At 33.2% G+C, this 18,653-nt stretch overlaps 1 non-coding gene and 1 pseudogene across 1 annotated transcript; one reads left to right on the forward strand and one right to left on the reverse strand.

The window, feature by feature from the left end:
* Positions 1-4,956: 4,956 nt before the first annotated feature.
* Positions 4,957-5,081, reverse strand: LOC113200927 (small nucleolar RNA SNORA54). The gene has a single exon (XR_003303095.1). It is a non-coding gene; the product is annotated as a small nucleolar RNA SNORA54 (small nucleolar RNA).
* A 9,216-nt stretch (positions 5,082-14,297) lies between these two features.
* Positions 14,298-15,199, forward strand: LOC113200926 (mitochondrial nicotinamide adenine dinucleotide transporter SLC25A51-like; annotated as a pseudogene).
* The last annotated feature ends 3,454 nt before the right edge of the window (positions 15,200-18,653 follow it).

Raw genomic sequence — 18,653 nt, forward strand, 5'->3', positions numbered from 1 at the left:
TTACTCTAATAAATTTGAAAACTTTTAAGAAATTGATCCACTTCAGACATACATGACTTGCCAAAGTTGAATCAGGAGGACACAGAAAGCATAACAGACCAAAAACTTCCAAAGTGTTAAAAGCAATAATAAAAAGCTTTCCAAAAAAGAAAAGACCAGGACAAAAGGGAATGTCAGCTGAATTCTACCACATCTTTAAAGGAGAACTAATACTAATGCTCTTCAAATGACTCCATGAAATAGAAAGACATGCAACACTTCCAAATCCATTCTATGATGCCAGTATCATCCTCATGCCAAAACTAGATGAGGACATATAAAAGAAAAAACACTAAGGACCAGAAACTTAGATATAAAAATTCTTGATAAAATGTTATGAAATCACAGTACATGATATATTTAGAAGATTGTATATCATGACCAAGTTGGTTTTATATCAAGGATGCAAGAAAGGTTTATCATATATAAAACAATAAACATATTTCATGACATAAAGAGAATCAAGGAAAAAATTCACATATCCATTTCAATAGATGTAGATAAAGCCTTCAAAAACTGCAGTACTCAAACATAATAAAAACTGTCAAGAAACTAGGGATAGAAGGAACCTAACTAAACATTTGAAAACCTACATATGACAAACCTAAAATCAATATCATAGCGAATAGGGAAAAACTAAAAGCATTTCTTTTAAAATCTGGAACAACACAAGAATGCCACTCTCACCATTCCTATTCAACATAGTAATAGAAATTCTAGCCAGAACACTTAGGCAAGAGAAGGAAATAAAAGGGATAAAAATGGAAAAGGAATCAGCCAAATGGTCACTGTTTGAAGATGATGTAATTCTACAATTAGAAGATCCCAAAAGTTCAACCTGGAGACTTCTAGGGGAAATAAACCATTTCAGCAAAGTAGCAATTTCAAAATCAATAAGTAAAAAAAATCAATTGCTTTCCTGTATACCAATAATATAGCCCCTGAAAAAGAAATTAAAAGTCCCATTCTAAGCAGCCTCAAAAAATACCTGAGAATAAATGTAACCAAGGAGGTGAAAGACCTCTACAATGAAAACTATAGAACACTGAAGAAATAAATTGAAAAAGATATAAGGAGATGGAAGGACCTCCTACGTCCATGAATATGCAGAATCAGTATTGTTAAAATAATCATACTGCCAAAAGCAATATATAGAGTCAATGTAATGCCCATCAAAATATCAATGGCATTCTTCACAGAAATAGAAAAGAAGCTCTAAAATTCATTTGGAAGAATAAAGACCCAGAATAGCCAAATAAATTCTAAGCCAAAAAAGCAATGTTGGAGGCATCACAATTCCTGATTTCAAACTATGCCTCAGAGCTATAGCAATAGAATCTGCATGATACTGGCATAGAAACAAACACATGGACCACTGGCACAGAATGAAAAACACAGAGACAAACCCATGCATCTACAGCCATCTGATCCTTAACAAAGGTACCGAAAACATGCATTTCAGAAAACACAATCATTTTAACAAATGGTGCTGGAAAAATTGCTTATCTGTATGTAAAAAAAAAAAAAAAACAAAAAAAAAAAACTAAATCCTTACTTCTCACCCTGCACAAAGTCAAATCAAAATGGATCAAAGACCTAGGAATTATACCAAAAATTATAAAGAAAACCTAGGAGCAACATATGCATGGGCATCAATTTTCTCCAAAAGCTCAGAAAATAATGTTAAGAGTTAATAAATGGGATGGCATCAGATTAGATAGCCTTTGTACAGCAAAGGAAATCATTAAATATGTAAAAACAGAACCAACAGAATAGAAGAAAATCTTTGCTAGCTACTCTTCTGACAGGGAATTAATATCTAGAATGTTCAAAGAAATTTTAAAAGCACCTAAAAATTAATTTATAAATTAATAATTAATAAAATTAATAATAATCATTAATGGTAAATGAAAATAATTAATAAAATACCAATTAATAAATGAGCAAATGAACTAAAAAGACACTTCTCAAAAGAAGAAATGCAAATGGATAGATATACATAAATATGTATGTATATATATATATATATATATATATATATATTTGACATAATTTGTAATTAGGCAAATGCAAATTCAAACTACAGTGTGATTTCATCTGACAACCACCCAGAATAACAATCATCGGGATCACAAATGATAGTAAATGCTGAGACAATATGGAGTAAAATGAACACTTTTACACTGTTGCTAGGACTGTAAATTAGTACAACCACTATGGAAATCAGTATAAAGTTTCCTCAAAAGAGTAGACATGGAACCACCCTGTGATCCAGCTATACCCCTCCTCGGTATTTATCTTGAAGAATTAAAGCCACCATACTACAGTGATACATACATACCCATGTTTCTAGCAGCACAATTCACAATAACCAAACTATGGAACCAGCCTAGGTTTTCATGAAGAAATAAATGGATAAAGAAAATGTGGTATATATACACAATGGAGTTTTATTCAGCCATAAATAAAAATAAAATTATGTCATTTGCAGGAAAATGGATGGAACTAGAGACCATCATGTTACGAAAAATAAGTAAAACTTGGATGCTTAAGGGCTATATGTTTTCTCTCATATGTGGAAGATAGAGAGGACAAAGGAAAAGAAAGGTGGAGAGGAACTCATAAAAATCAAAGGGAGATTGGTAGAGGAAAGGGACCAAGTGGTGGGGGTTGTAGAGGGAGCAAGGAAGTGCTGGGGAGTGATACTGGCCAAATTATATTGTTATATTGTATGCACATACAAATATGTAACAAGAAATCCCATCAATATGTATAACTATAATGCACCAATAAAAATGTAGGAAAAAATTTATACTGAAATTTCATCTTACAATATTTAGAATAACAGCCATCAAGAATACAAACAAGGGCTGGGGATGTGGCTCAAGCGGTAGCACGCTCGCCTGGCATGCGTGCGGCCCAGGTTCGATCCTCAGCACCACATACCAACAAAGATGTTGTGTCCGCCGAAAACTAAAAAATAAATATTAAAAATTCTTTCTCTCTCTCTCTCTCTCTCTCTCTCTCTCTCTCTCCTCTCTCACTCTCTCTTTAAAAAAAAAGAATACAAACAATAATAAATGGTGGGTAGGTTGCGGAGAAAAGGGATCACTTTGACACTGTTAATGGGATGGCAAATTGTTCTAACTGCTATGGAAATCAGCATGGAGTTTCCACAAAAAACTAAGAATATGGGCTGGGGCTGTTGCTCAGTGGTAGAGCATTTGCCTGGTACTTGTGAGGCACCCGGTTTGATACTCAGCACCACATAAAAATGAATAAATAAAAATAAAGGCTTTGTGTTCATTTACAACTAAAATTAAAAAAAAAACTAATAATATAATCACCACAATACGTAGCTATTCTACTCCTTAGTATTTATACTAAAGAATTAGCACAGTATAGTGACATATAGATTCCCATGTTTATAACCACACAATTCATAATAGCCAAATTATGGAAGCAGCCTAGGTGTCCATCAATAGTTAAATCGATGAAGAACATGCTATATATACACAACAGAGTTTTTTTTGGTTTTTCTTTTTTGGAGGGAGGGGCTATACCAGGGATTGAACTCAGGGGCCCTTGACCACTGAGCCACATTCCCAGCCCTATTTTGTAATTTTTTTTTTTAGTTTAGAGACAAGGTCTCACTGAGTTGCCATTGCAGAGGCTGGCTTTGAACTTGCAATTCTCCTGTTTCAGTCTCCAGAGCTGCTAGGCACAATGGAGTTTTATTGAGCCACAAAGAATGAAATTATGTCATTTACATGGAACTAGATGAAACTTGAGAATATTATGTTAAGAAAAATAAGTCAAATTTTGAAAGTCCAGGGTAATATACTTTCCTTTACTCATGGAAGCTAGAGAGGAAAAAAGAAAAGAAAGGTGCAGAATGATCTCAAGAATTTCAAGAGATCAGTAGAATATAAATAATACAAAGGAGGAGAGTAAAAGGGGAAATACTGGGGAATGATATTGTCCAAATTATATAGCTATATCATGTATGTATGAATATGCAACACCAAAATGCCACCACTATCTACAATTATATGCACCAATAAGAACATGGAAAAAATGAATAAGAAAATTATAGAGCTATATGTAAGATGAAAACAAAAATTTAGAAGAAAACACAATAGAAAATATTTGTTGCTTTCTTAAACAAACACTTCTTAGATATAACAACAATGGTGATACACATAAGTGATAAAATACTAAATGGAGATTCATCAAATTTTTTTAAAAGCTTCTAATCTTAAATAGATGCTGTCAAGATAATGAAATAACTATCCGAATATTGTGATAAAATTATTGCAAAACATAACTGATGAATGACTTGTAACCAGAATATTAAAAGACACCTTGAAATTCTATGAAAATTAAATAACAACCGAAAAAATATTGGCATAAAATTTTAACAAAAGCTTTGTCAGTAATAATAAATGATGGAAAACAAATGCATGAAAAGTTATTCAACATTGTTCTTCACTAGGTGAATCTAAATTAAAATCTCCATGAGATACCATTATATATCTATTAGAGTGTCTAAAATTAAAAAGACTATCCATAGAAATATTAGCATATATGTGAAGGAATTGGAACTCTCATTCAATGCCAGTGAAAATGTTAAAAGAGTAAAACCAGCCATTCGTCTCCTAGGAATTTATGCAAACAGATGACAGCACATTCCCACAAAAGGGCATGCAAATGACTATTTATGTCAGCTTTAATAGTAAGACCCAAACATTGAAAATAACACAAATGTCCATCAATGGTGAAATGGATAAATAAACTGAGTCAGAGGAGCAAAGATAACAAAGAATGAAAAAAAAAATCAAAGGGAGCCTAAGTTGGCTTTTTGTTCTGTATTTGTGTGTGTGTGTGTGTGTGTGTGTGTGTGTGTGTGTGTGTTTACACTGTCTCCAAGACCTGAAACTGAAAGCCATTAGTTAGTCAGTCATGTGTTGTTGGAAATTCTGTGGCACTGGGGAACAAAACCCACCAGCTACAGCCAAGCTGACAGGTTATGAACTGTGCAAGAACATAAGGTGTTTATGGGACAAAATCCAGCAGAATAATACATATTATGGTAATATCAGAAGAAGAAAGAGAAAGATTATTTGAAGAAATTTGTCCCAACACTCCTAAATCTGAAAAAAGAAAAGTACATACTGATTTAAGAAGCTCCAAAATCTTTGACTAGAATGAATCCAAAGAAAAAAATTAAGACAAATTATAGATTTACCTCAACTTACAATGATTCAACTTGGTTTTTTGTATCTTTATAATATCGGAAAGGCAATATATATGAGATCAAAATTATACATTGAATTTTGAATTTTTATCTTTTCCTAGTGATATGTTATATGATACTCTGATGGAAAGCAGCACCATGGCGTGGCACCCAGTCTGTAATATGATCATGAGGATACATAACAATTCTCTCTGGTGTATTGTCTTGCTAACCTATGATGTTCAGTGAAAATAAATTTACATTTACTAAATGCATTTTGATTTATTATATTTTTCAAATTATTTGTGTTGGCTAAGATATAATCTTATTGTAAACAAAGGATCACTTTTGTAACAATACTTTAAAGTCAAAGACAGGGGGATCATGAAAGTAACACAAAAAAAGCTATTCATCAAGTACAAGGAAGCATCCGTAAGATTGCAGTCATATTTTTCAGCAAAAAGTATTTATGTCAGAATGGAGTGGGATAACATATTCAAGATGCTAGCCAGGCATGTGGCACATGGTGGCACTATGATCCCATGTAATTACAGTGATTAAGAGGATGAGGCAGGAAGATCGCAAGTTTGAGGCCAACTTAATCAATGTATTGAGAACCTGTCTTAATTTTTCAAAATAATAACATGAAAAGGGCTGGGGATGTTTTCAGTGGTAAAGCACTCCTGGATTAAATATCCATTGCCACAAAAAAAGAGGAAAAAAAATAAAATAAAAGCAAGCAAGTATGAAAGGAAACAAGAAAAAAAGTTAAAAAAAAAGAAGGAAATAAAGTGCTGTATATCTTACCAAGCAGAGTGGTGCATGCTTATAATCCCAATTACCTGGGAGATTGAGGCAGTAGGTTTACAATACAATGTTAGCCTATACAAATTAGCTAGACCTTATTTCAAAATAAAAATAAAATTGGCTTTGGATGTATATGAGTGGTAGAGAGCCCCTGGGATCAATCCCCATTACCACACAAAAGTAACTGAAGAACCCTTTTTTTCTGGAAAAACTACCCTTCAATAAGGAAGGAGATAATGAGATAAACAAAATCTGAAGGATTTGGTTATTAATGAAGTCACACTATAAAAAATACTAAAGAAAGCCCTTCAAATTGAAATGAATGTACAATAGACAGAAACATGAAAGTATATAAAAATAAAGGTTTCCAATCTATGGTAAATGTATAAAATATATAGTAACAAACACTATTCAAATTTATATGCATAGAATTCCAATACAAAAAAAAGTTTATAAAAACTATAAATCTATGTTTATGGGTATATACTATACAAAAATGTGATTTGTAACACTAATAAAAAGTAGGAGAATAGAGTCATAAAGAACTACAGATTTTAGGATTTTTTTAGTTGTAGATAGACACAATACCTTTATTCATTTTTATGTTGTGCTGAGGTGCAAGGCAAGCGCTCTACCACTGAGCCACGACGCCATCCCCAAGAACAACGTTTTATGTGTGATTGAAGTTAACAGTTTAAAATAGATTGCTAGAATTTTAAGATAATTTATATAATTACAATAGCAGTAACAAAGAAAATATCTGTAACAAACTGAGAATGGAATCAAAGCATATCATGAAAAAAATCAATGAAAAGAAAGAATGCAGTAATAAAGTAAAGGAAGGAGAGGAAAAGCTAAAAGACATATAGAAAAAATAAAATTGCTATAGAAAGTTTTCTCTACCACTAAAAATTATTTAAATATAAATGGATTAAAATTCTCATTCAAAAAGCCATAGATTGGAAGATCAAGATGTCAGGGTTTAAAACTGGCAACACATCTCAGCCCCTCTGCAGTTTAGAATCAATATAGTGAGACAATGACTCCTCTAAGTTTAATATTGATTTTGCTAATTTCCAACTTTGAGGTCTATTCTAGAAAAATATTCTACCTTTGTATTAGCATAGTATACAGAGAATTTTCAATAAGTTCTTATGATTTATTAGTATATGTTTTCCTTCAAATGGTCTCAATTTCAGGTGATTATTTTCTACACTCAAAATGGTGCTAAGGGTTGATTATAGCTCTTTGAACTTGTTGAGTATGTTCTTTGATGCTGAGATATACCGCCAGTCTGGGTATATATCAAGGAGAATGTAGCCCACTAAAGTGAACCCATGCCAGTAGTGGTGGCACACACCTGTAATCCCAGCAATTCAGGAGGCAGGAGGATTGAAAATTCAATCACAGCCTCTGCAAATTAGCATGGTCCTTAGCAACTTAGTGCGACCCTGTTTCAAAATAAAAAGTAAAACAGACTGGGGATTTTGCTGAGTAGTAAAGCACCTCTGGGTTCAATCTCCAGGAAAGAAAGAAAGAAAGAAAAAGAAAAGAAGGAAGGAATTCATATAATAATAGAAGAGATTTACGTCCCAACAGATGTGAAAATCTCAATAAAGAAACACAATCATCACTAGAAAGCAAGGAAATAAGATATTTCTAAAAATTTATAACTGTCTAAAAACTAATAGATATCAAAGTGGAGGAAATTCTGGACAAAGAATCCAAAAAGTTCCTGTTAAAATGTTCGATAAATTAAAAGAATAACCACAAAATTAACTAAGGGATAAAATCAGGATAGGGAAGAATTTTTAATAAAGAGGAATTATAAAAAAAATAAGAGCCAAATAGAAATCTTGGAGGAGAAATAAATTAAACAACAAACTTAGTGGAGATTCTCACCAACAGACTACATGAAGCAGAAGAAACAGTATCAGCACTGGATGATAAGATGCAGGAAGTAGAACTCTCAGACAGTAATAAAGAAAAAATTATAATGAACGAACTATACAAAAGATCCAGAATAACATTAGAAAATAAAAATTGAGCCTACAAAGTGCTGGGCATGGTGGTAAATCCCATAACCACATCCACTCAGGAGGCTGAGCAAGAAAGATTTCAAGTTCAAGGTCAGCCTTAGTGATTCAGCAAGACCCTGTCTCAAAACAAAAGACTGGGGATTTATCTCAGCGGTTAAGTGCCCCTGAGTTCAATCCCAATGGCCACAAAAAAGTACTAATAGATACTAAAGAAAGAGAGGTTATACATAATAATGGTATAGAAAATGTATGCAATCAAACCAGAGCAGAAAATTTCTCTACTCCTGGGAAGATGATAGACATATAGATACTGGAAGTATTTAGAACTCCAAATAGAAAGGATCAGAAAGGAATTTTTTGATGGCCTAAAATTAAAATGCAAAAATATATGCCACATTTTCTTTATCCATTCATCCACTGAAGGGCATCTAGTTTGGTTCCACAGTTTAGCTATTGTGAATTGTGCTGCTATAAACATTGATGTGGCTGTGTCACTGTAGTATGCTGTTTTTAAGTCCTTTGGGTATAGTCTGAAGAGACAGATAGCTGGGTCAAATAGTGGTTCCATTCCCAGTTTTCCAAGGAATTTTCAAACTGCTTTCCATATTGGCTGTACCAATTTGCAGTCCCACTAGCAATCTATGAGTGTACCTTTTTCCCCACATCCTCAAGACAGGAATTGGGTGTCAACCTACTTTATACACAGAGATATGAATAATTGTGGTATATATGTGTAATGAGAATTGTAATTTAAAAAAACCCAAAGTACATGTATAAAGATATGAATTGGTGTGAACATACTTTATATACAAAGATATGAAAAATTGTGCTCTATATGTGTAATAAGAATTGTAATGCATTCCTCTTTTGTGTATTTAAAAAAATAAAATCAATTAAATAAAAAAAAATTAGCAGTTGAGGAGCTGGGGTTGTGGCTCAGCGGTAGAATGCTTGCTTAGCATGTGTGAGGTCCTGGGTTCCATGCTCAAAACCACATAAAAATAAATAAATAAAATAAAGTTATTGTGTCCAACTACAACTAAAAAATAAATATTAAATTTTTTTAAAAAATAATATGCAAAAAAATCCATAACAAAGAATTTTAGAAGCCTCAAGAGAGAAACACAAAGTCACTTAAAAAGGCAAATTAATTAGAATAACAATAGATTTCTCAACAGAAATTCTAAATGTTAAGAGGGCACTGAATGTCATATTCTAACTACTGTAAAATGATATCTTCCACCTATTTGTTGTATGCCTGTAACCCCACTGACTCAGGAGGCTGAGGCAGGAGGATAGTGAGTTCACTATCCTCACTAAATTGCTAAGGCTGACAGTATCTCCCAAGACCCTGTCTCTGAATAAAATCTAAAATTAGCTCGAGATGTGGCCTAAAGATTAAGTGCCCCAGGGTTCAATCTCTGGTACCTAATAATAATAATAATAATAATAATGTCTTCCAACCCAGATGACTATATCCAGCAATCCAGCAGTGCTGTGGTTTAGATATTAGTTATACCCTCAAAAGCTTGTGTGTGAGACAATGAAAGAGTTTAGAGGTGAAACTGTTGGGTTATGAGATTCTTGAGTGAATCAATGCATTAATCCTCATATAGGGATTAATTGTGTAGTAACTCTAGGCAGCGAGGATGCAACTGGAGCAGGTGGGTCATTTGGGGAATCCCTTTGGCGTATATATTTTGTCTGTGGTGAGGGGAATCTCTCTCCACTTTCTGATGTCTTGTTCTAAACTGCTTTCCTCTGTCATTCCCTTCCACTATGCTGTTTATTTTTTTTTATTGGTTGTTCAAAACATTACAAAGCTCTTGACATATCATATTTCATACATTAGATTCAAGTTGATTATGAACTCCCATTTTTACCCTAAATACAGATTGCAGAATCACATCTGTTACACATCCACATTTTTACATAATGCCCTATTAGTAACTGTTGTATTCTGCTACCTTTCCTATCTTCTACTATCCTCCCTCCCCTCCCCTCCCATCTTCTCTCTCTACCCCATCTACTGTATTTCATTTCTCTCCTTGTTTATTTGCCCGTTCCCCTCACAACCTCTTATGCTGTTTAAACTCAACATTAGGCCAGAGTAATGGAACTGAACATCTACAGACTGGGACCTCTGAAAGTGTGAACCCCCAAATAAAATTTTCCTCCTATAAAATTGTTCTTGTCAAGGTCTTTTGGTCACAGTGGCAAAAAAACCTGATAAAAAGAAGCAATAACATCCTTCAGAATTGAAGAAAATATAAAAAAATCCTCCACAATATGCATAAACTATGAGTTCATCACCATTAAGCAAGTAATGCAGGAGATACAGGAATTCTACAGACAGAAAAAGGAAGACAAAAATAACCAAGAGAGCATGAAAATGAATAAATCTCATTAGAATAAATAACCAAATGAATATTAGAAATTCTTCCTATATTAAAGCAGAGAAAGCCAGAGATGGTGGTGCATGCCTGTAATTCCAGTGGCTCAGGAGGCTGAGGCAGAAGGATCACAAGTTCAAAGACAACCTTAGCAAAAGCCAGGTGCTAAAAAACTCAGTGAGATCTTATCTCTAAATAAAATACAAAATATGCTGGGGATGTGGCTCAGTGGTCAAGTGCCCCTGAATTCAATCCCTGGTATCCTCCCCTGCCAAAAAAGGCAAAATGACAAGAAGTAGCACATATGTCTCTGTAATGTTTCTGAATGTAAATGGTTTAACTCTCTAAATAAAAGACATTTACTATAAGATTGGATTAACAAAAGCAAGACCCAATGCTATGGTACATCCAAAAAACATACCTCATAACCAAAGACCTTCATAGACTGAAAGAGGAAGGAAGTATAATATCATTCCATACCAATGAAATTTTAAATCAAGCAGGCAGTTTCTCTTCTACCTGAAAACATACACTTTATGCCAAAATTAGTCAGAAGAGACAAAGAAGATCATTATATATCAGTAAAGGGAATAATCTAACACAAAGGTATAACAAATGCAAATATTTATGCTTTAATGCCATGCACCTAATTTCAAAAAGCAAACATTATTCAACATAAAGAGACATACAGGCCCCAATACAATAGTAAGTGACAATTTAATATTCCATTACCACCAACAGATAGGTTATCAAGACAGAAAATTAATGCAGACAAAGCAAACTTAAACTATACTATACATCAAATGGACTTAACAGATGCCTACAGAAAATTTCATCCTACAGGAGCTCAAAATACTTTGTTTTCAGTTTCTCTTAGAACTTTCTATAAATCTGATCATGTATTAGGCCATAAAAACAAGCCTTAACAAATGAAAAATTGAAAAAATCTCTTGTATCTTTTCAGATTATACTGTAATAAAATTAGAAATAAATAGCAAGAAAAACTGAAGAATATGTACAGATACCTGGAGATTGAACAATACACTTTTGAATAATGAGTGGGTTATTGAAGAAATCAAGAGGGGAAACTTTAAAAATTCTTAAAATCTAAAGAAGATAGAAACACAACATACCAGAGGAGAGAGTGATGGCAATTCGAAGAGTGAAGTTTACAGCTATAAGTGCCTACATTTAAAAAAAAGCAGAAAGATTACAAATAAACAACCTGAAGGTGCATCCAAATATCTTAGGAAAAAAAATAAGAAAACAATGCCAAAGATAATAGAAAGAAAAATAATAAAGATTAGAGGTGAAATTAAAGATAGAGAATAAAATATACACAGTATCAATGAGGCAGAGTTTATTATTTGAAAAAGTAATCAAAAATAATTTAAAAATAAGAAAAATAAGAAGGAAGACTGAAATTAATAAAATTACAGATGAAAATGAAAATACTAAAAGAGACACCACTGAAATCCATAAGATTATTAAGATCGATTTTGAAAATTTATTTTCCAATGAATTGGAAAATATAGAAGAAATGTATAAATTTATAGATACACAACCTACCAAAACTTAACTGAGAGCAAACAAAACACCTAAACAGATAGATAACACACAATGAAATTGCAGCAGAAATGAAAAGCCTCCCAACACAGACACCATCAGGCTAAGATAAATTCAAAGCACGATTTTCCCAGAAATTTAAAGAAAAACTAACATGACTACCCCTCATATTATTCCATTAAATATGAAGGCAAGAATACTTCAAAACTCATTGTATAAAACCAGTATGATCCTGATACCAAAATCTAATAAGCGCACATCAGGGGAATAAAATTGAAGACCAATAACCTTGATGAATGCAAACATCATTAATAAAACACTTGCAATTTGAACTCAGCAAAATATCTAAAAATGTCAAACACCATGATGAAGTTGACTTGATTCTGGGGATATTAGAATAATTTAACATACACAAATGAAAAAATATAATTTACCACATAAATAGAACCAAGGACAAAAATCCCATGATCATCGCCATAGGTATAGAAAAAGGCTTTGTCAAAATTCAATACATCTTCATGGTTTAAAAAATTCAAAGACAGTAGGAAAAAAACTTACCTCAATATCATAAGAGTATATATAACAAACCAAAGTCCACAATAATAATGCAGGGGAAAATTGATAGCATTTGCTATAACATCAGAAACAAGTCAAGGATGTCTACTCTGACTACTCCTATTCATAATACTTAAAACATTACCTGAACAATTAGGCAAGGGAAGGAAATATAAAGTATACAAATAGGAAAGGAGGAAGCCAAATTTTCCCTCTTTGCAGATTACATGAACCAATACTTAGAAGTCCCTAAAGGTTCCATAAGAAGACATCTAGATCTAATAAAAATTTCAGCAAAATAGCAGGATACAAAAACCATGCAAAAATCAATAGTTTTTTATACATCCAATATTAAGCCCACCAAGAAAAAAAACAAGGAAAACAATTCCATTCATAGTAGCTTAAAACATATGTAGGGCCAGGCTTGATGGTTCACACCTTTAATATTCATAACTCAGGAGATTGAGGAAAGAGGATTGCAAGTTTAAGATCAGCCTCAGCAATTTAGTGATACCCTGTCTTAAAACAAATAAGAAAAAAGGACAGGGGATGTAACTGAGTGGCAAAATGCCTGTGGGTTCAATCCCCAGTAGAAAAAACAAAAACAATTATGTAGATATAAATCTGATCAATGAAGTAAAAGATTTCTACAAGTAAAGTTACAGAACGGTAGAAAGAGTTGAAGATGTTAGAGGATGCATAAGCTTCCCAAATTCATGGATAATCAAAATTAATATTGTTAAAATGGCTGTATTGGGGCTGGGGTTGTGGCTCGGCAGGAGAATGCTTGCTTAGCATGTGAGAGGCACTGGGTTTGAGCCTCAGAACCACATATAAATAAATAAATAAATAAAGTTTTTTTAAATAGCTGTATTGCTGAAAATTATCTACAGAGTTTATTCAATCGCCATTAAAATAACAGTGATATTTTTCATAAAACTGGAAAAGCAATCCTAAAATTCACATAGAAGAATGAAAAACCAGGAATAGCCAAGGAAATCCTAAAGAAAGTGTCATACTGAAGGCACACCAATAATCAATTAAAATTATACTGTGTATATTATGAATGGGATAGTTTTCCTAATTTCTTTTTCAGTAAATTCATCATTCAGGTATAGGAACACAATTGATTTATAGGTGTTGATTTTATATCCTGCTTCGTTGCTGAATTCATTTATGAGTTCTAGAAGTATTCTGATGGAGTTTTTGGATCTTCTAAATATAGGAATATGTCATTGGCAAATAGATAATTTGAGTTCTTCCTTTCCAGTTTGTATTCCTTTAATAGGTTTATTTTTCCTTCTGCTGTCATTTATTTTTTCAAAAAAATCAATTAAAATATATATTTATCATTCCTAATTGGTCTGGTCAAAGTTTCAAGGACTATGTAAAATAGTCCTTGAAATAGTGGGCATCCCTGACAGGGGAGCTGGCTTGTGTGCTCATGGCTATGATCCTGCAGGCGACAACTCAGGCCATGGGGCCTGTAGCCATGGATATTTAGTTATCAAAATTGCCTCCAGAAGAAAGAACCTGACAAACCAGTAACAAAGAAAATAATCGGAAAAGTTACTAGAATGCTAATATCCCTCATACCATATATTCAGCTGGTATCACAGGTTTTAAAAAAAATCTTCACAAAGAAGAAAAATCTTAAGCAACATGATGGATTCAAAAGCTCATGAAAAGAAGCCATGGATCCTTACATCTTCAAAACAAGACAGCTCACCTCATATTACAAATGTTGGTGAGATGAAGCATTACATGTACAGCTGCTGAGCAACTTTCACCAACATAGCCATCATACTTCCCATTGAGAAGATCCTTCTTTGGCAGCAGCACTATGCAATCTAAACCCACAATGTTGTGCTTCAGTTGAGGAGGGATGGATTTAGAAACTTGTATCACAGGATCCTTCTGCCATTAATGCAGAAAACAACCACCATGTCACTTATATTCATGCTATATAAGTTTTTGTCTTGCCTTCTCCAAAAGCATGTCAGTGCCACAGCGTTTGCAACACATGGTGTGGCAGCAGTACCTTACAGAAACAATAGAAGCCATTTTAATTCCATTGGAAAAAATTCAGACATTCCTTCAAGACCACAAGCATCATAACAAGTTCACAAACACTTATCAGGCTTTCAGAGCACTGAAATGCTATGGAATTGGAGAATGTTATTGAGGATTGATGCCCATTATTTTCTTTAATGGGTTCAGTATTGTCCTTTTTGGGCCTTTGAGGTCCCATTAAGGAATATCTGCCTACTACACTGACTCACAGTGCTCATTTGGTCAGTGACTTTATCTGGGGAGGTCTATTGGGTGACTTGTTGGTATTCTTGTTTTTTTTTTTTTTTCCAATTGGTGTTGTTAAAACTTGCACACAGCCTCAGAATGTTGGGGAGTTTCAGTCTTTCCCCAAGTTTTTCAAAACAATCTGGCTTGAACATGAGGGGAAACTGACAAATCTTTTCATAGGTGCAGATCTGAAATACCATCACTCTCTTATCTCTTGGGACATAATCAGTGCTACTTATGAGTTCCTGTTAAAGATTATATGAGAAAAGTCATTGGTGAAGTACCATTTGTCAACTAAATAGACCTAAGAATATAGTTTGGGGGCTGGTGTTGTAGCTCAGTGGTAGAGTGCTTGACAAGCATGTGTGAGGCACTGGGATTGATTCTCAGCACCACATATAAATAGATAGATAGATACATAGATAGATAGACAGATAAATTGGTCCATATAAAAAAGAAAATAGGGGATGGGGTTGTGGCTCCGCTGTAGAGCGCTCACCTGGCACGTGCAAAGCCCCGGGTTCGATCCTCAGCACCACATAAAAATAAACAAACAAAATAAATGTATTGTGTACAAATAAAAAAATATTTAAAAAGAATATAGTTTGGTCTTATTCCTAATTGCCTCAAATATAAGTTGGTGACATTAAGTACAGACCACATGAATTATGGGCAAAGTTAATTTCCTTAATCTTCAACAACAACAAAAAAATAAAAACAATAAAACATTTCAGTAGAAAAAAAGTGGGCATCCCTGTCTTATTCCTGTTTTTAAAGGAAATACTTTCAATTTTTCTCAATTCAGAATAATGCTGGCCCCAGTTTTTTTTTTATATATGGCCTTTACAATATTGAAGGATGTTTCTTTTATCCTTAGTTTCTAGTGTTTTAAAATTCATGAATGCCATACTTTGTCAAATACTTTTTTCTCCATTCACAACAGCCTCAAAAAATAAAATAAAATATTGGGAATCAATCTAACAAAAGAGATGAAGACCCTCCATAATGAAAACTATAGAACACTAAAGAAAAAAATTGGAGAAGACTTTAGAAGTTGGAAAGATCTCCCATATTCTTGGATAGGCAGAATTAATATTTTCAAAACAACCAAACTACCAGAATAACTATACATTTCTATGCAATTCCATCAAAATACCAATGGCATTCTTCATAGGAATAGAAAAAGCAGTTATGAAATCCATTTGGAAGAATAAGAGTCCCAGAATAGCCAAACAATCCTTAGTGAAAAGAAACAAAGCAGGAGGCATCACAATACCAGACCTCAAATAATACTACAGAGCTTTAGTAACAAAAACAGCATGGTATTGGCACCAAAACAGGCAAGAATACCAGTGTAATAGAAAGGAAAATACAAAGAAAAATCCACATAAATACAGTTATCTCATACTTGACAAAGGTGCCAAAAACATACCTTGGAGAAAAGATAGCCTCTTCAACAAATGGTACTTGGAAAACTGGAAATCCATTTGTAGCAGAATGAAATTTAATCCCTATCTCTCACTCTGAACAAAACTGAACTCAAAATGGATCAAAGACCTAAGAATTAGACTAGAAATCTGCACTTGTGATAATATAGGCCCAACACTCGAACATGTTGGCTTAGGAGCTTAGTATCTTAACAGGACTACTAAACCATAAGAAATAAAATAAAATTCAATATTGTGATGGCATCAAATTAAAAATCTTCTTCACAGCAAAGGAAACCATCAAGAGCATGAAGAAAGGGCCTACAAAATGGGAAAAAAAATATTTGCCACCTGCACCTCAAATAAAGCCTTTACTCCCAGGATACTCAAAGGACTCAAAAAACTTATCACCAAAAATTCAAACAACTCAATAAATAAATGATCAAAGAAACTAAACAGACTCTTCTCAAAAGAAGAAATATGAACAGTCAACAAATATATGACAAAAAAATGTTCAACATCTCTGGCTATTATATAAATGCAAATTAAAACTACACAGAGATTTCATCTCACTCCAGTCAGACTGAAAATTATCGAGAATATAAGTAAAATAAATGGTGAGTCACTGGGTTCAATTCTCAGCACCAATATAAATAAATGCATAAACTAAAGGTCTGTCAACACTAAAAAATATTTTAAAAAAGATTCACTCTATAAGTAAAAATAAATGCTGGCAAGGATATGGGGAAAGGGTACACTCTTATATTGTTAGTAGGAGTGCAAATTGGTGCAACCACTCTGGAAAGCAGTATGAAGACTCCTCAGAAAACTTGGAATTAAAACCTCATTTGACCCAGTTATCCCATGCCTCAGTACATACCCAAGGATACTACAGACTACAGTAACACAGCCACATCAATATTTATAGCAGCACAATTCAAAATAGCTATGCTATGCAGTTAATCTAAGCGCCCTTCATCAGATGAATGGATAAATATAATGTGGTTTAAACATACAATGGAGTATTACTCAGCAATGAAGAAGAATGACTTTATGACATTCACAGATAAATGGATGTATCTGGAGACTATCATACAAAGTGAAATAAGTCAATACCCTGCAAAAAAACCCAAAGGTAAAATTTATTCTCTGACATTTGAGAGTAAATTCACAGTAAAACAGCATTAAAAAATAAAATTTCAGTGAAGTGCACAAAGGGGAATGGAGGAGGAATGGGAAAAGGAAAGACAGTGGAATGAATCTGACATCACTTTCCCATACATAAATAAATTTGCCTCAGTGAATCTCAGCATTGAGTACATCTGGAAGAAATTAATTTTAAAAACATCTAAGGATAAATGGCAGAAATATCAGTAAAGCAGAGGAAAGGAAAGAGGGAGGGAGATAGAGTAGGGGATGTGAAGAGTATGCACTAGGAACTGAGTAAGAACAAGATATATTTCATGCTTTTATAATTATGAAAAATGGATTCTACTGTAATGCATAACTAAAAGACTAATAAAATTAATAATAAAGATATTACAAAAAATAGGAGTGAAATATCCTCCATCCAACATAAATTTGTTTGATTTTACCATTACCTCAGCATATGTAAAATAGGATGTTTCCTCAAATAAAATATTTTTTTCACACACAAAAAATTTATACTGTGGAGCAAAAAAAAAAAACAGCATGGTATGGGCATAAAAATAGAAACATAAACCAATGGAATAGAATATAAGACACAGAGACAGAGCCACTCACCTTATTTTGACAAAGGTACCAAAAACAGTCGCTGGTGTGTAACCACAGCCTCTCCAATAATTTGTGTTAGGAAAATTGGGTATCCATATGAAGAAACACAAAATTTGTTCTCCATCTCTCACCCTACACAAAATTAACTAAAAAAAATAAAGGCCTAGGTTTAAGATTAGAATCTTTGCAATTTCTAAAATTAAACATAAGGAAAATTCTTTAACACATAGGCACAGGTGACAACTTCATGAATAGGACTACTATAACTCAGGAAATAACAAGGCCAATAAATGAAATAAAATTGAAAATGTTCTATACAGCAAAGTAAACAATTTACAGATTGAAGAGACAACCTAAAGAATTGAGTAATATCTTTCCCTCTTACTTTCCATCAGACGATTAATATCCAGAGAATATAAAATAACTAACACTCAGCACCAAAAATTCCTAATAACCCGCTCAGTAAATGGGCAAATGAAATGTACAGACACTTTTCAAAAGAAAGTACAAATGGCCAACAAGTATATGAAAAAAT

This window comes from Urocitellus parryii, chromosome X, assembly GCF_045843805.1.
Source record: "Urocitellus parryii isolate mUroPar1 chromosome X, mUroPar1.hap1, whole genome shotgun sequence".
NCBI classification, from domain to species: domain Eukaryota; kingdom Metazoa; phylum Chordata; class Mammalia; order Rodentia; family Sciuridae; genus Urocitellus; species Urocitellus parryii.